The sequence below is a fragment of the Eretmochelys imbricata genome, chromosome 10, assembly GCF_965152235.1.
Source record: "Eretmochelys imbricata isolate rEreImb1 chromosome 10, rEreImb1.hap1, whole genome shotgun sequence".
Lineage (NCBI taxonomy): Eukaryota > Metazoa > Chordata > Testudines > Cheloniidae > Eretmochelys > Eretmochelys imbricata.
In genome coordinates, this window is record NC_135581.1 from 20,534,539 (window position 1) to 20,562,145 (window position 27,607).

General features: G+C 39.8%; 1 protein-coding gene across 4 annotated transcripts in view; it reads left to right on the plus strand.

Annotated features, from left to right (window-relative positions):
- Positions 1–27,607, plus strand: part of SNX29 (sorting nexin 29) — a 459,980-nt gene that overhangs the window by 183,274 nt on the left and 249,099 nt on the right. The window lies entirely within an intron of this gene.

Here is a 27,607-nt window from a genome sequence, read left to right on the forward strand (position 1 = left end):
AAAAAAATTGTGGACAATATTGGTTTTGTTTACTTTCCATGTTAAAAAGATATTTAATTACACTGTTAATTTTGGAACTAGCTTGTAGTACTTGGAATCTCCTCAGACACCAATAACTTATTTGAGGGTCATCCTGAGTAAAACAGTGTCCACAATTGTTACAATTGCTGCCAGTGTTACTTGCTGAGTTTGTAACTGTCATGAGTCACAGGTTTCAGGCCTAATGTAAGTTACAATCTCCACTTCAAGATCTCATAAAATTATAAGCTTTGTTGCCTGTGCCAGCTGCGCTTTTACCTTTCTTGAGACTTTCTGGAGCTTAAAAGTTCCAATAGCGTATCTTGTGAAACTTGTAACTTCCCGGAGGACTCTTAACATCTTCTAATTGATGTTGCAGAACTGTAGCATATTCTGTTAGTGCTGCATTGATGTATGTTGTTGAGTTCCATGGATGTGATGTTAATACTGAAATGACTGATGGCCGTTAGAAGCTCTGCTGATGGAACTATATTGACAAAGCTTGTGATACTCATGAGTAAGGCTGCAATTTAGTCATGGAAGTCATGGAATCCATGACTTCTGAAGACCTTCGTGATTTCAGCCAGCTCTGGCTGGGAGCTGCAGGTCACCAGCCACCTGTGGAGGCAAGGAGCCATGGGGTACCCTTGCCGCCTTGCGGCAGGGGACCCCCCCCCCCAGTTTCCGGCCACTGCGGGCGGCGGGGGGACCCCCCCAGCTCAGAGCCTCCAGCGGAAGGGAACCCTGGAGCCCAGGCTCCCCATTTTGTCACGGATATTGTTAGTAGAAGTCAGGGACGAGTCACAGGCTTCCCTGAATTTTTTATTATTGTCCATGACCTGTCCCTGACTTCTACTAACAATATCCATGACTAAATTGCAGCCTTACTCATGAGCTCCACCTTTGAAAGCTATTGAGCTTATTATTAAAAAAAAAAAAGGGTTAGACACATAATGTTTGTTATAAGTTTCAATAAAAATGAAATTCACAGATGAAAAAAACAAAAAAGTTAAACTTTAAGGTCAAACACATACATCCTTAAAATATTAATTAAGCATTGCAGTATATCTCTGCCTCTACCTAAACATTCCAAAGTCACCTTAAATCTGCATCTTTGACCATGCTTCATTTACTTGAGGGAGGCTACGTGTATCCCCATCTACTCAAACCTCTTGGATAATCAAACTCTTATCTAGCTGTAGGGACAATATTGACAAAAATAGTCCATTCTTTGAACAGCTGGATACTATCCTTCGAAAACATGTTTGGACAACTACAAGAAATCCTTTTATGTTTGGTCGCCACTTTCTCAAATGGTATGCCCTTTTATGGGTTTATCTGGCCTTTTTCTGTTGCCAAACCTGTCTGAGGTGCATGTCTTAGTAAAGATTCCAGGTAAAATGTCTTGATAAACATTAAAAAAACAACCTGGTCTCAGCTGCTATATTGTTCTCCCAGAGGTTCAGGATTTGCCGATGACACTACAAAGTTTCCATACAGTGCTGCCAATACCTAGTCTCTCAGAATTCCTCTGCTTCTGTAGAATTGCAGACACACCTGCTCCATTGTAAAGCCTAGCTGCAAACCATATCTAATGCAGGCAGCCCGACTTTATGCCCATTGTAGGATGATGTATTAATATATTCACATGCCAGAAGTGGGGACGTGACTATAATAATCCAGGTGCTGTTACTGACACTGCCCCTTGCTTTTTCCCTCAACAAGTGCAGGGTACCAACTCTGCTGTCACTTTTTACATGGGCCCATTCTATTGTCAAGTTGAGGAGTAGGAAGGGGAACACTCCTGTATGCTGCTATGGCAGTGTTATGGAGCAGGAGCTGGGGGGAAGGAAAGGATCTGTTGGCATGACCAGATTAAGGTAATCCAGAGCTATAAGCACACCGCTTGCAGGACCCATGTGGCTGGCAGAACATTTCACATCAGGTCAGAGACCCCGCCATGAACTTGTCACCAGATGATCAGGATCCTGCAGTCTCTAAAGCAATATGAGATAAGACTTGATTGCTGATGAAATATTAAAAATGGGTATAACAGAAGCTGAGCTGAAATGTTCATGTAATAGAATGTAATATCCAAAGTTGTTTCTTCATGGTTTTCCATTATGGAGAGTTTTGTTAGTGATATCTCTTGAGTGCATATTATCACCGTTTATTATTAAAATGATCTGAATTTCTTCTTATCATTTGTAATGGAGTTTTATTCAGATGCCCTCTATTATTCTTTATTGCTGTTTTATGAATGGATTGATTTAACAAAAGAAATGTATAAACATATAATGAAGACTACAAAAAAGCAGTAGAAAGTTGATTTAATAAAATTCCATATTAAACTTATTAGAAACACTTTTCATGCTTTAAACATTATGAATATTTATTAAGACATGTTTTAGTTTTGCATAAATTCTACACTAAAAAAATTCTATGGCACTTTCTAGAAAGAGCCACATAAAGAACATCATTCTTGGTACCATGATTTCTTCAAATGCAAAAATCTGAGATCAGTCCCAAAGCCCCTAATATTTTGAGTTGTTGACAGAGTGTTTGGGTAACATTGAGCAAAGTTTGTCCCCTTTCATTTGGCTCTTAGTTAGTCAATCTCATATAACATGGGACCAGATTCAAATATTACCTTGTCCTGTATTCAGAGGAAAATGGACTCTAGAGATATTTATAATGCAAGTCCATGAACAATTAAACAAGTTTAAATGCACAGGTAAGACATGTTTTGCTTTGTGCTGTTAATGTCATTTTGTTGAACATAAGGAATAAACACGAGTGTTTTGATTTGCATTGGTTTTGAAGGATTTGTTTAAATAATTTCTTCTGCTCCAGAAGTTTTTCCACCTTACATTTCCTACTGGGAAATGTAAACTCCCTATAGCCTGCATCACAATTACCCTCAAAATAAATAGTCACTGAACATTTGCTGTCCTAGCAGAGCTGGCATTGCTAGGGATTAGTTAACAAAACAAAAAACAGCTGTGACTGATGTTCAGGATGTGCAAACAAAAACAAGATCTGTGGCTGGGTTGATATCCATAAGGGACACTATTGTTTACAATGTCTTTCTTTTTGTCGCTATAGACTAGTAATGAACATTTCCTGAAATGAAGAGATGAGCACTCATAATGGAAAATTGGAAAAAAAAAAATATCTGACACACTAATTTTTCGGTGACTTTTCTTAAGTATGTCTAATTACAGAGAACAGAATTCAGCTTTCCTTGCAGTTTCAGGCTTGTACAATTTAGGGCCTTATTCATGATTGATTTTATTCATGGTTTAAACTTGCATTTCATCAAATTTAAATTATAACTTATGCGGAAAAATTTGCTCAAGATGCCCCTAATGTGTCTTACGAAGATGCTGCTAAAGACTCAATAATTAAAATTGGGCTTTCTATTTCCTGATGCAGATTATTCCTGTCAGGAAATGGGAAATAAAGGGGATAGACCCATTGCTTTGACAGAGGCTCTGTGCACTGAAACTGTGGACCACAGTTCCCTGATCCCTGGAATGCCCTCTGCAGTTACTGTAGTCATGGAAGGTTTGTGGAATGACTTCTTTATGGAGGAGAGCCAGAATGGGTGGAGAATATCCATGTCTCCTGGGCCTTTGTAGCATATTGTCATAAATATAAAGGGAAGGGTAAACCCTTTTGAAATCCCTCCTGGCCAGGGGAAAGCTCCTCTCACCTGTAAAGGGTTAAGAAGCTAAAGGTAACCTCGCTGGCACCTGACCAAAATGACCAATGAGGAGACAAAATACTTTCAAAAGCTGGGAGGAGGGAGAGAAACAAAGGGTCTGTGTGTCTGTCTATATTCTGTCTTTGCCGGGGATAGACCAGGAATGGAGTCTTAGAACTTTTAGTAAGTAATCTAGCTAGGTACGTGTTAGATTATGATTTCTTTAAATGGCTGAGAAAAGAACTGTGCTGAATAGAATAACTATTTCTGTCTGTGTATCTTTTTTGTAACTTAAGGTTTTGCCTAGAGGGATTCTCTATGTTTTGAATCTAACTACCCTGTAAGGTATCTACCATTCTGATTTTACAGGGGGGATTTCTTTATTTCTATTTACTTCTATTTTTATTAAAAGTCTTCTTGTAAGAAAACTGAATGCTTTTTCATTGTTCTCAGATCCAAGGGTCTGGGTCTGTAGTCACCTAGGCAAATTAGTGAGGCTTTTTACCAAACCTTGTCCAGGAAGTGGGGTGCAAGGTTTTGGGAAGTATTTTGGGGGGAAAGACGCGTCCAAACAGCTCTTCCCCAGTAACCAGTATTAGTTTGGTGGTGGTAGCGGCCAATCCAAGGACAAAGGGTGGAATATTTTGTACCTTGGGGAAGTTTTGACCTAAGCTGGTAAAGATAAGCTTAGGAGGTTTTTCATGCAGGTCCCCACATCTGTACCCTAGAGTTCAGAGTGGGGGAGGAACCTTGACATGGTGGCAGAGTGGTGGGATTAACCTGAAATCATTTTGAGATCAATTTGAGGTTTTTTGAACTAGAAATACAGATTTTAAAAAGGAAATTTTTTTTTCCTTTGGAGCTGCTGGAAAAGCAGCTTGTTTTCTCTCTGCTTTGGAGCCAGAGCTGAGACAAAAGGGGATTATCTTTGTGAATTGCAGGTTTTCTTTGCCTGGAGGCAGGGTACTTAGCTCCTGCAGGGAAATTCAGTCTTCCAACCCAGAATTTTTTTTTCCCTAAAAGTAAATAGGGAGGGGGGTGTTCTACCCATTTGCCTGGAGACAAAAAGGGCAGGGTTTTTTTTTTTTTTTTTGGATTTTGATTTTTTACAAGGAGCACAAGTTTAAAAAGGAAATTTTTTTTTCCTTTGGGCTGCTGGTAAGCAGGTTTCCAAGTAGTTGGAGGTTTTTAGCTTTGATTTGGGCCCAGAGCAGAGACAAGAGAATTGTCTTTTTCTGTAGGCTGACAATCACTATCAGAGAATAGGTATTCTATTCCAGCACAGCAAAATTTTACAGCCAAGTTTTGTTTGTTTATTTCTAAACCTTGGGTGTAAAGTTAGTTAAAAAACAGAGAGGTTAGAATGACAAAATCCACGGCTCGACAAAAGCTGGAATTAGCCAGATTTCAGGCTGTGGAAAAACAAAGGGAACATGAAAGACAGATAGAACTCATGTGGCTGAAAATGGAAGCAAGGGACAAAGAAATGGAAGCAAGGGCCAAAGAACTGGAGGAGAAGGAAAAAGAGAGGAAGCATGTGGAGGAGGTGGAGAAGATAAAGGCTCAGCGGAATATCCCAACAAACCCTAGCAATCCTTCTCCAAGTACCACTTCCCATCCCAGAAAGTTCCCCACCTACAAGGCAGGTGATGATACTGAGGCCGCCTTAGAAAACTTCGAAAGGGCCTGCCTTGGGTACAGCATCTCTACCGACCAATACATGGTAGAGCTGAGGCCACAGCTCAGTGGATCCTTAGCTGAGGTGGCAGCTGAAATGCCTAAAGAACACATGAACAAGTATGAACTGTTTAAATCCAAGGCGAGAGTCAGAATGGGGTTAACACCCTAGCATTCTCGTCGGAGGTTCAGAGCCCTAAGGTGGAAACCAGACGTGTCATTTACCCGACATGCCTACCATGTTGTGAAACATTGGGACGCCTGGATATCAGGAGCAAGTGGTGAGTCTCCAGTAAATTTGCCCTTCCTAATGCAAATGGAACAATTCTTAGAGGGTGTTCCTGAGGAAATAGAAAGATACATCCTAGATGGGAAACCCAAAACTGTAATCGAGGCAGAAGAGATTGGAGCCAGATGGGTGGAGGTGGCAGAGAAGAAGAAAACTGGTCGCAGTTGGAGCGGAGACCAGAAGGGACCACCCCAGACCACACCCTATTACCGGGGGCCGCCCAAGGCCCCACCTACCTCCCAAAGAACCCTCCAGACCCCTTATCGTCCCACCACCCCATTCTCCAGCAACCCACCTCGCCCCAGTGACCCGTCAGCTAGACGATGTTTTAAAGGTAACGAGCTGGGGCATGTAAAGGCCAACTGTCCCAAGTACCCCAACAGATTACAGTTCATTGCACCGGAATCACACCAGAGGTCCGCAGGCCCAGATACCTCCCAGATACCCTTGGAGCGGAGGGAAACTGTGAGTGTGGGCGGGAAGAAGGTCACCGCGTGGAGGGACACCGGAGCACAAGTGTCAGCTATCCATGCTTCCTTAGTGGACCCCAATTTAATCAACCCAGAGATCCAAGTGACGATTCAACCCTTCAAGTCCAACTCTTTTAATTTGCCTACAGCCAAGTTGCCTGTCCAGTACAAGGGCTGGTCAGGAACGTGGACTTTTGCAGTCTATGATGATTATCCCATCCCCATGCTGTTGGGGGAAGAGTTGGCCAATCATGTGAAGCAGGCCAAGAGGGTGGGAACGGTCACCCGCAGCCAGGCTAAACAAGCCGTGAGGCCTAGCTCTGTTCTGAAAACTTCTATCAGGACCCGGTCAGAGGTGATGGACCCAGACCCCAGGCCAATATCTGCAACAGCAGTAGTGGATCCAGTCCCAGAGACCCAGACAGAACCAGTCCCAGAACCGGAACCAGCCGAACAACCAACACCAGACCCAGTGTCAGTACTGAATCCAGTACTTGCAACCTCAACACAGAGGGCCCCACTGAACCTGAACTGGCAGCAGCCGATAACCCTACACAAGAGGCTCAGCCGGAGCCTGAATCCCAACATAGTGCACCAGCGGAGAGCGGTTCACAGTCAACAGAAACAGCTCCATCCCCTATATCGCTTCTAGAGGGACCAAGCCTAGGTCCACAATCCCATGAGGAACTGATGTCTCCAACATCAAGGGAACAGTTCCAGACCGAACAGGAAGCAGATGAAAGCCTCCAGAGAGCTTGGATGGCGGCACGGAGCAACCCACTGCCTCTCAGCTCTTCTAATCGATCCAGGTTTGTTGTAGAAAGAGGACTTTTATACAAGGAAACTCTTTCTGGGAAGACTGGCATCCTCAGAGACAGTTGGTAGTTCCAACTAAATACCGGGCCAAGCTCTTGAGCTTAGCCCACGATCACCCTAGTGGCCATGCTGGGGTGAACAGGACCAAAGACCGTTTGGGGGGGTCATTCCACTGGGAGGGAATGGGCAAGGATGTTTCTACCTATGTCCAGTCTTGTGAGGTGTGCCAAAGAGTGGGAAAACCCCAAGACCAGGTCAAAGCCCCTCTCCAGCCACTCCCCATCATTGAAGTTCCATTTCAGCGAGTAGCTGTGGATATTCTGGGTCCTTTTCCGAAAAAGACAGCCAGAGGAAAGCAGTACATACTGACTTTCATGGATTTTGCCACCCGATGGCCAGAAGCAGTAGCTCTAAGCAACACCAGGGCTAAAAGTGTGTGCCAGGCACTAGCAGACATTTTTGCCAGGGTAGGTTGGCCCTCCGACATCCTCACAGATGCAGGGACTAATTTCCTGGCAGGAATTATGAAAAACCTTTGGGAAGCTCATGGGATAAATCACTTGGTTGCCACTCCTTACCACCATCAAACAAATGGCATGGTGGAGAAGTTTAATGGAACTTTGGGGGCCACGATACGTAAATTCGTAAATGAGCACTCCAATGATTGGGACCTAGTGTTGCAGCAGTTGCTCTTTGCCTACAGAGCTGTACCACACCCCAGTTTAGGGTTTTCCCCATTTGAACTTGTATATGGCCGTGAGGTTAAGGGGCCATTGCAGTTGGTGAAGCAGCAATGGGAGGGATTTACACCTTCTCCAGGAACTAACAATCTGGACTTTGTAACCAACCTACAAAACACCCTCCGAACCTCTTTAGCCCTTGCTAAAGAAAACTTACAGGATGCTCAAAAAGAGCAAAAAGCCTGGTATGATAAACATGCCAGAGAGCGTTCCTTCAAAGTAGGGGACCAGATCATGGTCTTAAAGGCGCTCCAGGCCCATAAAATGGAAGCATCGTGGGAAGGGCCATTCATGGTCCAGGAGCGCCTGGGATCTGTTAATTATCTCATAGCATTCCCCACCTCCAACCGAAAGCCTAAGGTGTACCATATTAATTCTCTAAAGCCCTTTTATTCAAGAGAATTAAAGGTTTGTCAGTTTACAGCCCAGGGAGGAGACGACGCTGAGTGGCCTGAAGGTGTCTACTACGAAGGGAAATGTGGTGGTGGTGTGGAAGAGGTGAACCTCTCCATGACCCTTGGGCATATGCAGCGACAGCAGATCCAGGAGCTGTGCACTAGCTACGCGCCAATGTTGTCAGCCACCCCAGGACTGACTGAACGGGCATACCACTCCATTGACACAGGTAATGCTCGCCCAATTAGAGTCCAACCTTACCGGGTTTCTCCTCAAGCTAAAACTGCTATAGAACGGGAGATCCAGGATATGTTACAGATGGGTGTAATCCGCCCCTCTGAAAGTGCATGGGCATCTCCAGTGGTTCTAGTTCCCAAACCAGATGGGGAAATACGTTTTTGCGTGGACTACCGTAAGCTAAATGCTGTAACTCGACCAGACAACTATCCAATGCCACGCACAGATGAACTATTAGAGAAACTGAGACGGGCCCAGTTCATCTCTACCTTGGACTTAACCAAGGGGTACTGGCAGGTACCGCTAGATGAATCTGCCAAGGAAAGGTCAGCCTTCACCACACATCTCGGGCTGTATGAATTTAATGTACTCCCTTTCGGGCTGCGAAATGCACCCGCCACTTTCCAAAGACTTGTAAATGGTCTCCTAGCGGGATTAGGAGAATATGAAGTCGCCTACCTTGACGATGTGGCCATATTTTCGGATTCCTGGGCAGACCACCTGGAACATCTACAAAAAGTCCTTGAGCGCATAAGGGAGGCAGGACTAACTGTTAAGGCTAAGAAGTGTCAAATAGGCCTAAACAGAGTGACTTACCTTGGACACCAGGTGGGTCAAGGAACTATCAGCCCCCACAGGCCAAAGTGGATGCCATCCAAAAGTGGCCTGTCCCAAAGTCAAAGAAACAGGTTCAATCCTTCTTAGGCTTGGCCGGTTATTACAGACGATTTGTACCGCACTACAGCCAAATCGCTGCCCCACTGACAGACCTAACCAAAAAGAAACAGCCAAATGCTGTTCAGTGGACCGACAAGTGTCAGAAGGCCTTTAACAAGCTTAAAGCGACACTCATGTCTGACCCTGTACTAAGGGCCCCAGACTTTGACAAACCGTTCCTAGTAACCACAGATGCGTCCGAGCGTGGTGTGGGAGCAGTTTTAATGCAGAAAGGACCTGATCAAGAATTCCACCCTGTAGTGTTTCTCAGCAAAAAACTGTCTGAGAGGGAAAGCAACTGGTCAGTCACTGAAAAAGAATGTTACGCCATTGTCTACGCTCTGGAAAAGCTACGTCCATATGTTTGGGGACGGCGTTTCCACCTGCAAACCGACCATGCTGCACTGAAGTGGCTTCACACCGTCAAAGAAAATAGCAAAAAATTTCTTCGGTGGAGTTTAGCTCTCCAAGATTTTGATTTCGACATCCAACACATCTCAGGAGCTTCTAACAAAGTGGCTGATGCACTCTCCCGTGAAAGTTTCCCAGAATCAACTGGTTAAAATCGTCCTTGAGATGTGGAAAATATTGTTAGTCTTTATGTACTTGTTAGTATATTTAGAGATACATGTGTCTTATTAACTCTGTTTTTTCTAGAGCTCCAGGAAGAAATCCCAGCCAGTGTTTCACCCTAGCTGAGATTTGGGGGGCGTGTCATAAATATAAAGGGAAGGGTAAACCCCTTTGAAATCCCTCCTGGCCAGGGGAAAGCTCCTCTCACCTGTAAAGGGTTAAGAAGCTAAAGGTAACCTCGCTGGCACCTGACCAAAATGACCAATGAGGAGACAAGATACTTTCAAAAGCTGGGAGGAGGGAGAGAAACAAAGGGTCTGTGTGTCTGTCTATATTCTGTCTTTGCCGGGGATAGACCAGGAATGGAGTCTTAGAACTTTTAGTAAGTAATCTAGCTAGGTATGTGTTAGATTATGATTTCTTTAAATGGCTGAGAAAAGAACTGTGCTGAATAAAATGACTATTCCTGTCTGTGTATCTTTTTTGTAACTTAAGGTTTTGCCTAGAGGGATTCTCTATGTTTTGAATCTAATTACCCTGTAAGGTATCTACCATTCTGATTTTACAGGGGGGATTTCTTTATTTCTATTTACTTCTATTTTTATTAAAAGTCTTCTTGTAAGAAAACTGAATGCTTTTTCATTGTTCTCAGATCCAAGGGTCTGGGTCTGTAGTCACCTAGGCAAATTGGTGAGGCTTTTTACCAAACCTTGTCCAGGAAGTGGGGTGCAAGGTTTTGGGAAGTATTTTGGGGGGAAAGATGTGTCCAAATAGCTCTTCCCCAGTAACCAGTATTAGTTTGGTGGTGGTAGCGGCCAATCCAAGGACAAAGGGTGGAATATTTTGTACCTTGGGGAAGTTTTGACCTAAGCTGGTAAAGATAAGCTTAGGAGGTTTTTCATGCAGGTCCCCACATCTGTACCCTAGAGTTCAGAGTGGGGGAGGAACCTTGACACATATGCAAAGGCATATTTGGGAGCCAGTTATTATCTTTTATACCTAAAAATGTCTGGTGAAATACAGTGCTCGGGTTTTAGAGCTCAGTTTCCCCAAAAGCTTTGAGTTCCTTTTCTGAGTTTGTCAGAGGGCTTTGTGTAATACTTTACCATGTCTTTCCCTCAAACATTTAAAGTTAAATATAAATACTAAAATTGCATTATACTTGTTTTTCATGCCTAAAGAGTTGATTTCCAGACACTTAGAATGTGAGATTTGATAACTTTCTTCCACTCGGAACTTCCACATGCTGATCACGTGAACCCAATATTTTAATTACTCTATTCTAATAAAAATACTCGACAGATGAGAATAAGAGTTCATTTATGAATATTTAGATATTTGAGATTTGACATCTATGGGAAAAAAAAGGCTAAGTTTGGGTTTTCAAATTCCTGACAAATTATCTGGCTGTATTTTCAAAGTCAACTTGTTTGAAACATTTGAGACAATATCTGTGAAAGTTATTTTACAATTACATGATGTTAAACCAAATGTTGAATGTTTTGGTTTAACTGTCGTATGTCAATTTTTACATCTTTCGTGCCTTTTTTTAGCATAATTAAGTATTTTGTCAGTTGGATCCTGAGGTCTCAGAATTGTGCTGGTATTTGTATTTGAACTGCTTTCTTGTTTCAGTCTGAATTTTAACTTCTAGTTTCTCATTAATTTCATTTCAAATTAGTCAAGGTGTTTAAGCTGTATTAAGTTCAGAAAGAGATCTTGGAGTCATTGTGGATAGTTCTCTGAAACATACGCTCAATGTGTGGCAGTCAAAAAAGCTAACAGAATGTTAGGAACCATTAGGAAAGGGATAGATAATAAGACGGAAAATATCTTAATGCCTCTATATAAATCCATGGTATACCCACATCTTGAATACTGTTTGCAGGTCTGGTTGCCTCATCTCAAAAACGGTATATTAGAATTGGAAAAGATATCAGAGAAGAGCAACAAAAATGATTAGGGGTATGGAACAGCTTCTGTACGAGGAGAGATTAAAAAGACTGGGACTTTTCAGCTTGGAAAAGACACTACTAAGAGGTGATATGATAGAGGTCTATAAAATCTTGAACGACGTGGAGAAAGTGAATATGGAAATGTTATTTACTCCTTCACATAACACAAGAACTAGGTGTCCACCCAATGAAATCAATATGCAGCAGGTTTAAAACAAACGAAAGGAAGTACTTCTTCACACAACATACAGTTAACCTATGGAACTTGGTTCAAAAGGGTGCTGTGAAAGCTAAAACAACAGGGTTCAAAAAAGAACTAGATAAGTTCACGGAGGATAGGTCCATCAATGGCTATTAGCCAGGATGGTCAGAGATGCAACACTATGCTCTGTGTGTCCCTAACCTCTGCTTGCCAGAAGCTGGGAGAGGATGATGGGATGGATCACTCAATTGCCTGTTCTGATCGTTCCCTGTGAAGTACCTGGCATTGGCCCCTGTCGAAAGACAGGATACTGGGCTAGGTGGACCACTGGTCTGATCCAGTATGGCCGTTTTTATGTTGTTATTCAAAAATTATATAAAAAGAATACATTTATGTCTTGGAACAGTTTCCGTATGCTTGGCCTCTACATTTTTTCATATAATAAGGAAATAGTGCAGTCTTGTGAAAATGGAGTTGTCTGTCAGCTTTCAGTGTTTTTGTCAAACAAGTATCGATCTTTGTGCTGATAGCGTTCTTTCTAATAAATGATAGTTTGATAGACTGGCTTTCTATAAGTAATGGAACTTTGCAAATAATACAGGGAATATTTTTATTTGAATAACTAGTTTTTTAATTAGTATAATTTTTCAATTAAGTTCTTTAGTTCTCTTTCCTGTCAAAATTATTATTTTTTGAAATAACATATCCATGGGTCAAGGTGGATGAGCTAATATCTTTTATTGGACCAACTTCTGTTGGTTAGAAAGACAATCTTTCAAGCTTACCCAGAGCTCTTCTTCAAGTCTGGGTCATCATTTATGGGGAGCATGGGCTGTTATAGCAGGGATAAGGGAGAGACAAGACGGAACTGGGGGGGGAAATTAAATCAGCATCTTAGATGTCTGTATACTAATGTGTGAAGTATGGGGAATAAGCAGGAAGAACTGTAAATGCTAGTAAATAAGCACAACTATGACATAGTTGGCATCGTAGAGACTTGTTTGGATAATACGCATGACTGGAATATTGGTATAGAAGGGTACAGGTTGCTCAGGAAGGACAGGCAGGGAAAAAAAGGAGGAGGTGTTGTCTTGTATATTAAAAATGTCTACACTTGGACTGAGGTTGAGATTGAAATAGGAGACAGACTTGTTGAAAGTCTCCGGGAAAGAATAAAAGGGGTAAAAAATCAAGGGTGATGTCATGGTAGAGGTCTACCACAGACCACCTAATCACCTAACTAAGAAGAGGTGTATAAGGCTTTTTTAAACAACTAACCAAATCATTCAAAGCACAGGACTTGGTGGTGATGGGGGACTTTACTTAGACATCTGTTTGGAAAATAACTCAGCAGGGCACAGATTATCCAACAACATAAAAACATAAGAACGGCCATACTGGATCAGACCAAAGGTTCATCTAGCCCAGTATCCTGTCTTCTGACAGTGGCCAAAGCCAGGTACCCCAGAGGGAATGAACAGAACAGGTAATCATCAAGTGATCAAACTGGCTAGAGACATAAAAGGTAAAAAGAAAATACTCTACAAATACATTAGAAGAAAGAGGAAGACCAAGGACAGGGTAGGCCCGTTAATGGGGGGGGGGGGGGGGGACAATAACAGAAAATGTGGAAATGGCAGAGGTGCTTAATGGCTTCTTCGTTTCGGTTTTCACCAAGAAGGTTGGTGGTGATTGGACATGTAACATAGTGAATGCTTGTGAAAATGAGGTAGAATCAGAGGCTAAAATAGAGAAATAACAAGTTAAAAATTACTTAGACAAGTTAGGTTTCAGAGTAGCAGCCGTGTTAGTCTGTATCCGCAAAAAGAAAAGGAGTACTTGTGGCACCTTAGAGACTAACAAATTTATTTAAGCATAAGCTTTTGTGAGCTACAGCTCACTTCATCGGATGCATTCAGTGGAAAATACAGTGGGGATGTATTAGCAGGGGTGTAGTAAGCAAGAAATGAGAAGTAATTCTTCTGCTCTACTCCGCACTGATTAGGCCTTAACTGGAGTATAGTGTCCAGTTCTGGGCGCTATATTTCGGGAAAGATGTGGACAAATTGGAGAAAGTCCAGACAAGAGCAACAAAAACGATTAAAGGTCTAGAAAACATGGTCTATGGGTGAAGATTTTAGAAATTGGGTTTGTTTAGACTGAGAGGGAACATAACAGTTTACAAGTACATAACAGGTTGTTACAAGGAGGAGGGAGAAAAAGTGTTGTTCTTAACCACTGAGGATAGAGCAAGAAGCAATGGGCTTAAATTGCAGCAAGGGAGGTTTAGGTTGGACGTTAGAAAAAACTTCCTAACTGTCAAGATGGTTAAGCACTGGAATAAATTGCTTAGGGAGGTTGTAGAATCTCCATCATTGGAGATTTTTTAAGAGCAGGTTAGACAAACAGCTGTCAGGGATGGTCTAAATAATACTTAGTCCTGCCATGAGTACAGCGGACTGGACTAGATGACCTCTTGAGGTCCCTTCCAGTCCCATCATTCAATGTACGTAATTAATCATCCATTTGCTAATACACTCATCTCTGGTCAGATTTTTTTCTTCGTCCAGTTATTTTTTCAAAATCACTGATGCTGGGACTCAGTTAGCAGAAAAATAGGCTGTGATAAATGTTTATCATTTAAAACGATCTTTTCTGAAAGTTCCCGACAAAATATTGGTATGTGTGAACAATAATGTTGCTGTGAACACTTCGGCTATTCCTTAAACTTTACAATACAATGTATAGGATGGCTTCTGATATCTGTTTTATATACAAAATAATGGCATGTGTATGTGTGTGTAGGTGATATGTCTGGTAAATTTGAGAGGCATAGGATAAATTGCTCAGGTATGTCTTGAAGTAATTTCTCACATTCCTAAGACTGCACCACTACTAAAACTGATTACTGCTGTATTTAGAAGGGCCTGTATTCATTATGTTTAAAGTCTTGCTGTGGGGTTATGTAGTGCTGTTTTGTGATTTATGGATGGGCCAAGGGAATAATATTTACATCCAGATTAGTTTAATACCACACCTGGAACTGAAATTGTAGGGGTGGGTTCAGATCTGGTGATTTAAATCTGCCCTGCTTATCTCTTGAGCTTCTTAGGGATTCTGATTTGGGTTCCAGACTTGGCCCATTTCTAATTTGTAACATAGAGTGGACAAATGGTTGGCATGTGTGTTAACACAGTGAAAAAATACTTTTGAAGAGCCTGATTTAAAGTCGATTTGTAGTCAGTGAGTCTTTCCATGAACCTCAATGGGCTTTAGATCAAAAATAGACTTGAAAACAGTTTTAACTATTATTTTGTTAAATTTTCATTTATGAAATAAGATTATCACTTCCATCACTCTTACTGATTATCATATCTCAGCTCTTCTGTTTTTGGCAGCCGCTAATTATGCTCCAGTCTGAAGCCCAGCTTCCAGTTTAGTTTTTGGTTCAAGACAATAAAAAGCAAATAAACCTATCAACAGAGAACCAGGAAAAAATAACCTAACTTGAAGTAATTCAGTTCACAGTAATAGGTGTTTTATTACTTTAAAACTTTAGTCAAATACATGTCAATTGCTATTCTGAATATTCTTTCCTAAATAAGCTGTTTTATGATTGTGCGGCTTTGACGATGTAATGTATGCATATACTTTGTTTTGAAGAGAAAGCTAGTTTGTGGTGCTAATATATTGGTATTCCCTCTTGAAGTAAATCCCTGTGCTGCTTTTTATCTCCTAAATTTTCAGTATGAATGGATACATTTTCTTCCTTGTTTCTTTCTAAAGGATAGATAAGATATTTGTATCAGTAAATGAACTTATTGGTCATTATGATGCTGTCTTGGGCTGCCCACAACTGTGAGTCATCTTGTTGCCCCCACATCCAGCAAGAGGAATATTTGCTTGTGGTGGTGGTGTCAGGGAAATGACATCCAGTCAAGTCTGTTAGCCACCCAAACAGTCTCCCCAGGAACTCTGCCAGCCCTTCATTTGCTTTAGAGGTTCACAATAGGTATACCCCAGTCCCCAAGCATTTCTGAAAGCGTCCGCCTGTAGTATCCTGCCCCTGTCACTTGATGCTCACAGAAATTACCAGGTTTACTGTCCCCAAGGGACCTGTATACTCACAGCTTGACTGGTACAACTCAGGATCAGGTCCTTTATAATATCACAACACTGACATACAATTATAGTGAAAGGAATCTACGTTTATTATCAAAGGCTAAGATTTAAGGAAGAGTGAATAAGGGTAATGGAAACAGAAATGGTTACTTATAAAACAAAAATATAAAATGAAACCTGGGTCTACAGTAATACAATAGATTTCCCCCAAGGATTCAGTCTTTTCTAGAACTAGCTGATTTTAAGTCAACAAGGATCCAAGCATTCATGAACATACCTTGCTATTCAAAGGCCTTCTTCAGTGAAGAGTTACAAGACCTCTGGTTCCCTTCAATTTGTGCTGAATCCAAGTTGCCTTCACGTCCTGGGTTGACTCCATATGCAAAACAGTACACTTACACAACTCCTTAAATATAATCCGTATGTACATCTCACAATGATTATTAGAATTGGTATCACATAAGCTTTTATTAGATACCTCACTTGACCTTCTTTAGATAAATACTTCAAAAACAATATGTTGAGTGTAGTGAGTTTGTCAGGTCTGCCAGGAGTTACTGTTACAGAACAGTGAGTCCTTTACCAGTTGGCATTGAGAGGTTTTTAGGTTCAGTTATTTTAGTCATAAATTTTGAAGCAGAATTTGGGTCTTTTATTGAACAGTGATAAAATAAAGGTAATTGAATTAACAGTTGAGGGGCTAATTTCATAGATGGGCTAAATTTTCTTCATGGTGGTACGGACTGCTGGAGTTTCAGTCATTAGTTTATGTAATGTTTGAGAGCACTTTTTCAATATAAAGTAAATAACCCCCCAAAAAACTTTATCCACAGCTGCCATGATTGAGGCAAATTACCAAAGACACACAGAACAATGGATAAATGGATGTATCATGGACGTCTTATGTTTAATCATAATATTATTTGAATCATAATGATATCTGGAACACCAATAAATGATGTATTACGTTTCTGCAATCTGGAATGTTGCATATAGCATCTAAAGTGTGTGACGGCAAACGCTATGTAATTATATATATCAGGAAAATGAAAGAATAGATACAGCAACCCATGGAAAACAGCATGCAATCAATAGTATAAAGTGTTCTTTAAAAAGTCAAGTTCAAGGCAAACACCAGCTGTCCGAGGTACCAAGAATCCACAATACAAATAATGAGCACTAGCGGGCATCTGTATAACCACTCACACGTGCTCCATAGAGAACTGCCAGCCATTGTCAAGAAGTGCTTTCAAGGCTAGAACCATTCTTGTCAACAGTACTATTATGACAGTGGTGACTGTCTCTTACAGCAGTGAGGATGAGTGTGCTTGACTAAATGCCACTAAGAACAGTTATACTTGTTTTTCTCTCTTGAAGTCTTTCCCACCCCAAAATAAATCTTGCTTTCTTTTCCCTGTGGCCAACCCCCTTGTAGTTTTTCAGTTCTTGCTAATTTTATTTTTGTGGAAGTTTATTTGGAAATTTTACCCACCTTATGCCATTTTCTTTTTTAAATAAATAAATAATCCTTCTCCTATGAGTAGGGAGGTTTTTAAATTGTTTGCTTTTGTTGGCAATTAATATACAAACTTAGAGACCTTTAATTGTTTTCACGTAAGATCCCTGTGAAATTGATTCTAATCTCGGCAGACGCTGAATTCATGAGGCTTTGTTGCAAATATTTCATTTATACTGCAGGTCTTTCATTTTTGTGAAATTTCTTTGTGGTTTCATGGAAAAATCCAAAAAACATCCTGCCATTACTTACAGACTATGTCTACCCTTAGAAAATGCATTGTGTTAAAATGTTTTGACTAATATGATTTTAAACACAACTTTGGACAGTCATGTTGTGGTTAATCTCCTAACACATATATGTATTACAAGTCACAAACACATGTTGTGGTTAATCTCCTAAGGTAATAACCATGTTTTTTAACACAATACATTTTCCCTGTGTTGACAAAGCCAAGAGGAAAGCTTCAGATAGCTGTGTACTTGAGTGTTGATTTTGAATGAACACACCAGAGGTCTCCTGTTTGGACCAGTGTATAAGACTATGTATGGATAGAACTGCTCATGCTCTCACTTTTGCAGGTTGAGGCAGGAGCAGTATGGTTTCCTTGCAGACTACTAGAGAAGTGCCTCCTGCTGATGCTTATGATGCATGCACTTTAGAATTCCCTGAAGCTGACATCTCCAGTTACTATACACACCTGAAGACAGACCTTATCTAAAATGAGGAACATCAATGTTAGGTACTGGAGGTGAGATCCAGGACCCACTGAAGTCAAAGACAAAACTCTTATTGTCATCATTAGGGCTAGGATTTCACCGTACATGTACACCGTAAATATGGCCTGTGGTTACCATGTGTGCCCTCAAAGGGGGTATGATGGTGTCATATCTTTTGGTGTCCCCGTACGGGACCTCCTAATCTTGCTGCACTTGCCTCAGTAGTGGCTGTATAAAGAGGATCCATTGAGCCAGATGACGGTCTGTGGTTTTCACTCCCTAAAAAGATTCACGTAGTCACCTTAGGGAGGCAGTCCTAACTGGGACCTAATGAGTTGAGGTTGATAATAGCTAGCCTCAGCACCTTATAGGGCTGTGTCATTCCCAAAGGAGTGAGATGGGATTTGCTGATCAGAAGCCAGGTTCAGGAGCTTTGAGGAAACATAAGCACAGCTCTGTTTGCTGCTTGGTATATTTTCATTTTAGACTTTTCTGGCTATGAGGATAAATGGAAGGATGCAGCAGCCAGCGGTTTTCCCAACCGTTGGTTACTCTGATTAAACCAGGACTCCTGAAATATACCTGGGAACCCCAAAGAGTTGATTTTGGGAAGCCTGTGAACTTTATCTTTAGCTGTTCAGGTACAGGACCTGTCACCGTAGGGTTTCACATATTAACACTGTGCAACACCATTCTGTAGTCTTGTCTGTACAAATTGTAAGACACAAATGAAAAAATAAAATACAAATGATTAGTGAGAATTTCCTTTAATTTTGTACAGAAAATATATTAAAAATATATATGGTATCCAAATGTATTAATTGGTTGTGGAGGAGGAGGAACCATGTTGATGCTGAGTACATTAAAGAAATAATTCAAAGGCCATTTTATCTGCATGTAAATGTATTATTTCAGTAGCACAGAGAAGGACCTATGAACACACTGACTGGCCTCCTGGGTGCTGATCTGAAATCTTTGTGACCTGCTTTGTATATGAGAAATCATTTTTGATAATATAGATTATATTGTATACACCTGACACAGGAGGGTTTATCGCACACTCTGATATGTAATCTACGAATATACAGTTTTGAATTGAAAAGGACTGTACTGTATTTTCTTTTTGTTGGTTTTGTAGTTAATAAAATCAGTTTCTTGTATCTAGAAAGAAGGAATAACAAAAAGGAATTAATGAATAGTCACTTTAAGGATATTTATGGGATGTGATTATAGTTGTTTGAATAGTAGATAAATAAGTAGAGAATTGGAATTTTGAAAACAGTCTTAAATTTTTTGTCCTAGGTTGGGAATGTCATTTATTGCAGCAATAAAATAATTCCTTGTCTGTAGATTACACACTCTTTATGACAAAATTGTCCTAAGGCTGAAACTGAAGATAACTTTTAGTTTAATTATTATTATTTGATGTTGGCCAAATGATAAAATTATAACTACTACTGAAGTATTATGCCTTTAGGGGTTATTGCAATGTATTTGATTTCATTTGTCTGACACTTGAAAGATTCTTAAGTAATTTGTTCTTAATCAGACAGTGAAGGACAAATTGACATCGTTCTGTATTCAAATAATATTGCAGGAGAGTTTGAAGCACTTTCATAGTATGGGGGGAGAGAGAGCTCATACCAGCTGTTCTAAATTTCTAACAGTTTCACACTTGTAGAAAGAAACTCACTTGGCTTTTTATATAAAATATTAAGCTACGGTTAATGGTGGCCTCGCTTTCCTAATGGCAGCTTGGCTTTGCTCCCATTTTTGGAACAGTGGCCATTTTTGAAAAGGGGCATCTTTCTGCAGGAAACCTCTAACTTTACTCACATTGAGAACGATGAGAGATGGTAGCCAGAAAGTGAGCAGTTATTTGTGGAATTACCTGAAGAAATATTTTCTTCTTCAACAGGGCGTATGTGATGGAATACACTCCTGTGTTCACACTCTACATGCTATTGTAATAATCTTTGTATAAAGTATGCTGTGTGAGGTATCATTTGAAAACTCATAACTTGCTGATCACTAGTGTAATGGTAAAGTGCATATAGCAGTGTTATATGTAAAGTTATGAACATAAGCTGAAATCATGACTGAAGTGTGCTTCACAGATAAGTCTGGGGAGTGGTTAAAGTTCTCAAAGTTTCTCAAAGACAAAGGGCAAGCTGACACCCCGGTCAGGTGTCAACAAAGCTAATGGGCCATTATCTAGTGGCCAATCTTTTGCAGGGAAGGGGGCCAGGACAAAGAGATCTCCATCTTTGCAAAGATACAGCACGGAGTCTACTTCTTCCAGCAGCCTGCCTTGTCTCCTGGTTCTCAGCTGGAAATGCTTTTCAAAGAGGAGCTAAAAAACTATAAAAGCATCCCAACACACCCCTCTCTCTCTTCCTGTCTATCTCATTGTCTGTCTCTGAGAAGACAAAGGAAACACCCATTTGTCTCTGGGACAGGGGCCTGACCTGAAGAGTTTGGTCATTAATGCTGCTGGAAGCATGTGGTGAGAAACTTTGCTTTGAATCTAATATAGTTTGTTAAATTAGGCACTAGAAAGCATTTTCTCTTTATATTTCTTGTGTCTACATCTGACTTTTATACCTTGTTACTTATTCTCAATATCTATCTCTTTGTTGTTAATAAACTTGTTTTATTATTTTATCTAATCCAGTGTTTAAGTAAAAGTATCTGGGTAACACTGTTTACAGGAATAATTGACTTAATGTATATGTATTGTCCTAGAGAGGGCTGGGCAATACAAGACATACATTTTTGGATGAAAGTCTGGGACTGAGAGTGTGTTAGGGTCACCCTACAGTTTAACCCAAGGCTGGTGAGAACCACGGTGTGAATGGCAGGCTGCAGGTAAACACAGACCCATCTGGGAGTGACTTGATTGCTGGCAAGCTGTTTGTGAGCGGGCCAGGTTGGGCATTGCAACAATAAGGCATTGCAAGGCAGCCCAGGTTGCAGGGCAAGGGTGACACAGCCCCCTCCCTCTGCCCCTCCCCCCCCATCTGGATTGTACCCCGCTATGTCACAAGGTAAAGAATAATGTTTCCGTTATGAATAATAGCAAAAAATGCTGTTAATCCTGGACTAAGTTCTTCAAACATGACCTATAAGATTTTAATGAGTTTTAACTGCAAGGAAAATATGAACAGTCTGTGTTGTTCCATTAAGATCATTCAGAACAAAAAGTGGCCTGATACATGGTGCTAAAGACTCATTTAAAAATGTTTAACTCAAAACTAAATCACTTTAACTGTAAAAATTAAAAAATTCATTCTCTCATCAAAGAGCAAGTACTAAAGTATTGAGGGGTAAATGCTATGTTCTTCCTGCATCAGTGGCTGATTCTCTGCTGTAAGTGGAAAAACTCAGCCTGCATCCTCCATGTACAGCAGTGCAGCTGCAGCACTTTAATGAAGATGCTACTATGCTGATGGGAGAGCTTCTCTTATCGGCATAGTTAATCCACCTCCCCGAGAGGCAGTAGGTATGTTGATAGGGGAAGCTCTCCCATCGATGTAGTGCTGTCTACACGAGGGGTTAGGTAGGTATAACTACGTTGTTCGAGGTTGTGGATTAGTGCATTAGTCTAAACAGCCAATTGCATAAGAGAACCATTTAGAAGCCGCCATAAAATGATTTATCATCATACTGTGAAATAATGCTGCATTCTCTAAATCCACTCATTGAACAGGAGGAGGAGTAGCATCCCCTCAACTTCATAAAATAGAGCTGAAGGATTTTTCTACGCAGGAAAAAAATTACAAATTATTAAAAGTTGTTTCACTTGGAGTAAATATTAGCAAATTGTGTGGTGCTTAAAAATAAATTTAAATTATGTGTCTAAAACTCAATAAAATCATTTTCAATATCTGTCCTGCAGATAGGAGTCTTATGAACTGAAATTAGTTGGAGCTGGGATAGTTCAGCATCTTTGGAAAACCAGGTTACTTTTAATTAGGTGCCTAGTTTAGGAATCTAGATTTGAAAATTTTAGGCATAGTTTCAGAAGTAACTGTTTTGAGTTTTTGCCTGGTCATGGTGTTTTAAAACTCCTGTGTATTGAATAAAATGTAAATACCACACATGGAAAACCATTGTTTATGCACCAGCACCTACGACAATGGTTAACTAAGTCAAAGTTGCTATTTTTAAAATTTGGTATTGGGCTGGCAGAGCTACAGAATGAACAACCTACATATTTAGAATCTTGTAGGATTTCCTATTAGATTACTACCATACTCAGGGAAGCCAAATGTGGTGATCTAAAAACACTGTCACTTTAAATTCTCAGTGGCGAAATTGTTAAATATTAAGGGAATTAAAGTAAAAGGTTACAATTCTGAAATATATCTAGTCAAAGACCCTTTCTAATCCAGAATGTTGGTAATATTGAAATTTCCTTTTCCAAGAGAACTATTTGAGTAGTTTAATTACTAATAGAAGTAATTTTAGCAAACAACACGTGTATCAATTTGCCCTGTGATAGTGTGTGACAGGTAATTCAGTTCTTCAGTTTGCTGGATATCTCTTAATTATGACTTCATTTTGCTAGGGCTTTTTATCTACAGCTGTCTTTCTTGTAATGTTTGGAGAGCTTTAGAATTTACATTTTAATCCAGTCTAAGTGGGAAATATAAAAGATATTTCAAGGACATAAAAAGAAAGGAAAGTAATGTATTATATCAGATATTGCAAAAGAAAAGTATTTCAGATTTTATTCTTCTAATGAAGACAGAAAAATTAAACATGATGTAAAATATTGAAAATATTCAGGACCTATGATATTTGTGTATCATACTTTACAAAAACCTTTATAATGCTATTTTGCTTGAAGCATTTGAAACCCCTTACATTATTGCAACTTTTCTTACTATTAGAGCTGCCTAAAAATGTATGTAGAATTAAAGTAAGGGGTACTTCTTTGCATTGCAGAATTTGCTATTTGAAGAGTACATGGTCTTACTGATATGTAAATGAACATACTAGACACAACAAACTGAGAATATTTGCAAGTAAAGACCATTTGGACCTCTGAGGCCACCGTCCTCTGTTCTTACTATATCCTTTTATATTCCCTTCTCTGGAAGTATGACAGGGTGTGTCTAATCTATTTCTACTAAATTGCTTTTTCTTACTTTGAAAAGAAAAAAGTTTATTGGAATAAACTTTGTTACTTTGCCTGTGTGTTACTAAATGGTAGACACAGACTTTGTGTACCTTTGTAATATTTTATGCAGACCACTGTCCCTTTTTCATGCACTGAATATTCAGAAGTAGTAATGGTGGCTTATTGCCATGCTGTAATTAGGGGCTATAAAGGTTCATCTGAGTGACATTGAAATTTAGGTTATGATTCTCCACCAGCAGTATAGAATTCCACAAGGAAGAACTTCGTAAAAGTATTTTTAACTGAGAAAATCAATAGTTTCCAATGAAGACAGGTTGGTACCACATGAAAGTTCAAATTCACAGGGAGACTAAAGAACTGTTTCTTTTTATATGCATCTCTGAACCTCCTACGCTGATGATGAGTAGTTTTTTGGGAACTCAAAATGTTCTTGCAGATACTCCTCTCAAAGATTAAATGTTCTCCACTGGGTGTTTCTCCTAGCATGATTCTATTTTAAAGGGAAATTTGGTGGTGTGAATATGTTCATAGTGAGCTAATATTTGAGGAACAATCACTTTAATCGTAAAGAAGGTGTTCTTTTTAAAAGGGATAGTCCTTCACAATGTAAACCATCTGAAGGGAATACCAGCAATGTGGTATATTTGAAAAAGCTCCCCTCAAAAAATAAAACTAAAAACTTAAGACTAGTTGTGAACCAGGGTGAGGATATCTTTCACATGAGCAGTGGTACAAAAATGAATCACTGAAGGAGACTTTTGCCAGTGGGTACACTAATCTTCATTGAAGATTCTATGTTCTAGCATTAGTTATTATGTTAGCTGCTGAGTTAATAAAATATAAGACTCTTATTGACCACTTACTTTTGTGAGAATTTATATATCTTTATTTTCTGCATATTAGCTTTTTGTTTTATTACTTTATTGGTTTTAAACAAATGCTCCCATAAGAGTGTTAAGTACAAATAACATATTTTGTAATGTTATTTTCTCATTGACAAAGCAAAACGTTTTAGGTTTTCATCCCATATCCTCACTCTTCCATTAAATTCGGTCTTACATTTTGATATCCAGTAACAAGTTACCTAAAAGATTCAACATTCTTTGATTCACTCTTATCCATATTAACATTGAATAGAACTGAATTAGCAGATAAATCTCTTGTACCCTTTTTTTATGACTTCATTATAAAAGACATTTGAAATGCAGTCCTTTGTTCTACGAGGTACTCACTACCTAGGTGTAATGACTTTATACATTGTTACAGGTTTGGCCAAGCTTCGAAAAAGTGCCTGCTGATTTTGGATGCTTCCATTTTAGGATGTCCCAATTGAGATGCCATAAAGAAGCCTTTCAGAAAGTGCTAAGAACCAGTCCTCTGAAAACCAGGCCCCTTTAAAGTGTCTCAAGTTGGGCTCCCAGAACAGAGCCCTCCAAATTGCTAACCACTAATTGAAAATCTTGGCCAGTGTTTATATGTTTTCTCCTAAAATGTGTGTGTGTGTTTTAGTGTGCTCCAGTGAACGCAAATGAGTTCTCTTGTGGTTAGCAATTGGAATTTCTGTAGTGACCCAGTTTATTATTCCTAGTGAAATTTATTATTTTTTACCTTTGTATAAAAGATGTGTAATATGCTCGATTTGTCATTTACACATTACCTATGTGCTTTTCCTCAATCATTGTTTCCAAAATATTCATGCCAGTTATATTGAATTCATAGGAGCTTTATGAAAATCCATAGTATTTTATTAAAATATACAGAGTATAAATAACCAATATCTGTTTTGATAGTTAAACTGTAAGTCATGGAAGTTAGACATGTGAAAGGCATATTAGATCTATTGTATTCTCTTATCAGTAGCAGATATCGGGCTGCAGTCAAGCAGAGACTTAAGCATGAACTTAAAGTTAAGCACATGCTTATGTGGACTGCTGCATCAATGCCTTAAAGTAAAATATACTACTCTGTTTACTGCAAATAGATAATCCTCAAAGGTGCTGGGCACCCATAACACCTGTTATTTCTTAGTGGGAGTTGCAGGAACTACAGATCAGGTTTCTTGTTAGTTAATGGAATTTAATATAATTTCCATAGAATAATTTAAATTTAAGGTTCATGGATTGCATACCCCTGCAATGCAAACCATGAAAAGCAAGGAAATATGCAGTTATGTCATTTATCACTCCATCTACATTATCCTCTTCTAAGTCATGACTGCCTTTCATGCCCACACTCCACCTTCCTCCTGAGCAAAATGCATCTCTGGGCTTTAGCCAGCCTTATTAGTTATACTGTATATTAGTGTATATTCATGATTAATATGGATTTGGTGTGGCTTTCATAAATTACATTTTGCTTAATTCTTTGTGCTCTTAAAATGATGTGTGTATGTAACTTTTGAGTGGCATAGTGTCAGATGAGAAATAATGGCTATGAAATATGGTTTTCCTGTAATGTTTAGGAAAAGCTAGTGAATGAGTGATCTGTGTTCTACATATATACTTTTTTATGTAGAAATTACAGAGTAGAAATCTGCATGTTTGTGTGCAACGGTGCATTATAGGACTTGTCTATATGAAAACTTAGTTCATGGAAAGCTGGGGTGTAAATCTACCTCGCACTAGCCTGCCACATATTAAGTGTCTCTGTGGACCCTGTTGCTGCAAACTAAAACTTCCCTACTGCATTTTAATCTACTCCCATTTCAGAGGAGTTTATCTTCAAATGTGGGGGCTATAATTTCCCTCAATGTAAATGTTTGGGGAAGTTCCTGCCCATTAGACAAAAGGACCCTTTGGGAAGCCACAGGGGGGAGTCAATCACAGCTTGGCATTCATTAAATCCAGGCTATGATTAGACACCTCGATTGGGTCTGCTATTTGGCCCTCCAAACGGCAAAGTGGTATAAATTTGGATTAGGCTCTCTCTGCCCAGCTGAATGATAAGGAGAGCTAGATCTGTAAAAGGTCTGCATGTTGGTTGGAGACCTCCTTGCAGTCCTACTTCCACTGTTCACACATCCCACTTACATGCCTATGTGTTTTGACTACTGAGAACGTGAAAGGTTTAATCTATGGGCATAGTCACGTGGAGAAAGTTTACTAATGGGAATTGATGTGTGTACACCACAGATTACATTCTTAGTTCTTAGAGATGTACAGTTGAGCTATAAGAAAACCTGTAGAAACGTACAATTGGCTGCTTATTAGGGGTATATGCCATTATTTTTTTCCTTTGACCCACATAGACAGTCAAACTCTTGATGAGGTAGGTTTCCCTTGCTAAGAATGGGAAACTTCATCAACCCCAACAGGAAGCTGGAGAATTTGATCTGCAGGTAGAAAAGTCACAGTGAGGAAATAGGTGAGAATAAGACCTGATCAGCCCATAGTGGGGGAATAACAGCTGGACAGTAGCCCAGCTTGGTGCTCAGATGGGTTTTATTGTAGTCACCTGAGTCAACATGTGTACGCTTGTCACAGAAGCCTAATGGAGTCTGAGCTGCAGTGCTAGTTCCCTATGGTATGCCTCAGAGTGCATATGTGTTATTTCTCATTTCAAATAATTAATTTAAATAAAATATCATAATCTTTTATAGAAATTAACAGATTCATTGTAATGGCCAGTCATGAAACAAGGACTGGAATCGGATTCAGTGTATATATCTTCAGTTCGTTTCTCAATTCCCCTCCCCACTCTTTCCTTTTTGTGCTTAATTGATGTTTGACAAAGGCAAGATGGATTTAGGCTTAAATACAATTCTTTTGCAACTTGCTACTCTGGTCTGAGATTCTGTAGAGCCAAGAAATGCCTTTTCCAACAGAATGTTGCATCTTTTCCTTCTGCTAATTTGTATTAATATAATAATCGTGTTTTTCAGAAAAATCTTATTTTGACATGACTTCCACTTTAAAAATAAGTTTTAAAACTACACTTGGCATATGAATTGAAGTTCTCACACTACACTCTACATGTTTCTGGTGCTGACATAAAATGTGCTTTGTCTTTGTTCATTTCTAAATTGAAGCCAACTGGTGGTCAATGTTCCCTCTAATTTTTGACAGCTGTGTGCGCAAAAAATTTCTTCTGTGCAAATTTTGTGCTTCTGTGCAAATTTTTGTGCAGGTGGTGTTTCGCTGTGTGCTCTGGGTTTAGGATATGTGTGCGCGCACACACACGCACAGCTTAGAGGGAACAGGGCTGGTGGTGTGATTTTGGTATGTGATACAGAACCCCCGTGCCCTCTCTGGAATGGGTTTCTCTACAGGTGGCTTCTGCATGTAGACTACTCATCCCTGGCTGCTCTCG